Source organism: Elephantulus edwardii, unplaced genomic scaffold (genome assembly GCF_000299155.1).
Source record: "Elephantulus edwardii isolate Elephantulus edwardi_28Jun2011 unplaced genomic scaffold, EleEdw1.0 scaffold00104, whole genome shotgun sequence".
Classification (NCBI taxonomy): Eukaryota; Metazoa; Chordata; class Mammalia; order Macroscelidea; family Macroscelididae; genus Elephantulus; species Elephantulus edwardii.
Window position 1 is genome coordinate 6,221,766 of NW_006399854.1, and position 2,761 is coordinate 6,224,526.

Below are 2,761 nucleotides of genomic sequence, written 5' to 3' on the forward strand. Positions count from 1 at the left end.
GGAAGTGGATACCGCTCCTGCTTCCAGGCTTGTTTTAGTAAGGAAGCTCCAGCCAACATTGTCCACCATGAGTACCCATTACCACGTTTGGCACATCACTGTTACAGTGTTCAGCATCACAGCAACCACGAGTTATGTCTGTACAGCAATGGACAGACCAGTGCTATCCCACCTAGAAGAATGTTTAACAGGAAAACAATTTGAACCCAGCCAAGGGCCACAGATTAAAATCACCCACCTTTGGCTTGGTAGCATAACTTTCTTTCAGTGTATTTCAGTTTAGATCTTGAAACGTTCTTTTTTGGATGATAAATGGCTTGTCATTCTTTTATAACTTGCCATTCCCAGCATAATAGACAACAATATTGCATTATACCAATCCATTTCACCTCATTAGGGCCTAAAATAAGCCCTCAACCTAATTGTTGTCAGGTTGGAATCTCCTCAGAGATTACCCTCCAGAGGATTTTCAGAGTCTGTAAATCATACTGGTGGAGACTGCCCATCTTCTTCCTATTGGAGCCTTTGGTGGTTTTGAACCACCTGCTTTTGAGTTGGTAGTGCAACTCCATACCTACTAGGCTACCAGAGCTCCCTTATTGCTAAGGATATCTATTTTAGTATATTCTATTTATTTTTGACAACTTCCAAAATCTTTCAATTTATAGTGCTTGCTGCAAAGCGTCAAGGACTGCAGCCTTCAATATGAATTGCGGCTCAATGTCAAGAAGACAAAGATTCTCACCACCGGACCAATTGGCAGCATCAGGATGGATGGTGAAGAGATTGAGATTGTTCACAGCTTTAGTTTGCTTGGCTCCATAGTCAACACTCTTGGTACCAGTAGCCAGAAAATTAAAAGACATATTGAGATGGGAAAGTCTGCTGTTAGGTACCTCTCCAAAGTACTGTAGAGCTATGGTGTCTCTCTGGAGACTAAGGTGCAATTGATACGGGCCATGGTCTTTGCAATCACTTGTTACGCATCAGAGAGTTAGACAATGACTAGGGAGGATAGGAGAGTTGATGCCTTTGAGCTGTGGTGTTGGAGAAGAATAATGAGGGTACCATGGCCTGCTAAGAAAACAGATTCATCTTGGAAAGGGTTAAACAGGGCTGCTCCTTGGAGGCAAGGATTATGAGGCTTCATCTGATATACTTTGGTCTTGTTGTAAGGAGATACTAGTCCTTTGAGAGGGACATCATGCTTGGGAGGGTGGAGGGCAGGTGCAGGAAGGGAAGGCCCTCTAGGAGGTGGACTGATTCAGTGACTGGGATAATTGGCATGGGAGTGTCAGAGACAGTGCAATTGGCACAGGACAGAACGGAGTTTAGGGCTGTTGTACATAGGGTCGCTATGAGTCACAAGTGACTTGATGGCACATAACAACAACAACAACAATGAATGTGGCAATCAGAGCTTAAAAAATATATATATCATCATCAATGGGTCATGTATTTGTGAGAAACAATGTTCTGAGCATTTGCATATTTGGTACAACTCTACAAATTTGTTTAGAAAGGGTTGTATAAGTAAGTTTGTCGACTGGTCTCACTTTTGCTAGACAAAAGTAAAAAAAAAAAAAGGAGCTTAAACTTCAGAGTCACAGTTGAAGTGATTCATATTCAATACCAGAAATTTGCTTTTTAATTTTTTTATTTTTTAATTTTCTATTAGTTTATTTACAAAATTTGAATTTATTGTTTTCAAGAAAAAATTCTTTCAATTTCCCTCTTCCCCCCCACCACCTAACAAATTGTACAACCCCATGATTAATTCCCCTTCTTCCTGCACATCCTCATTCCTCTGCTTCCAACCTCTCCCACCCCTCTTGGAACCTCATACTCATTCTACAGTAATGGTTTTATATAATATTTATTCTTGTGGGACTGAATTAGTTCACTGAGCATAGTGCTCTCCAGTCCCTTCCAGGTTAGGTAATAATTAAAAAGTCATTGCTCCTGTGTTCTGCATATTATTCGAGTGCGTGAATGTACCATAATTTCTTAATCCATTCGTTTGTGGTTGGACATGTGAGCTGTTTCCATGTTCTCACAATGGTGAATAATGCTGCTATGAACATTGGTGTACAAATCTCCATTTATGTCTCAGTTCTAATTTTCTCAGGGTATATTTCAAGTAGGAAATAAAGTGCTAGTTTGTGTAGAAACAAAACCAGTATTGCTAAAAAACAAATTCAGGGTATTCTTGTAAGAGTGCCTGCATTACAAAATCAATTGAATTATCAACTTCAAATGGTGCCTGACATTAAATTGAAGGCAGTCTGTAGGGAAAAAATGAGATTCTGAAATTTGGGATGGAGATAAAAGGGTCGTTAATCAGGAAGCTAAGGATACTGAGATTTCAAATTATATTGGTTCACTCCTGCCAACATAAGCAGCCCTCTTGATCCCCTCTGAAGTGACAATTCCAATTTGTTTGTTGAAATGTAGGTTTCAGTTTTATTCTCTCTGATTTCTTTTTAACCTTTTGGTTATTTTATTAAAAATGATACTATACTGACTAGACTTCTTATTATGCATCTATTGTATTTTTGTTTCATTACTGATTACAGAAAGATAAAATATTCAATAATTCATCATTAAATATATGGGAATTATTTCTTTATTCTGTTCTTTATGATTTTTCACTTTTTTGTTTCTGGATAAAAATATTAAATCCAGGAAATCCATCTTTCTTTACATAAAAATATTCATTTTACTTATTATGTCATGTTGTTTTTGTTGTTGTTTACCGTTG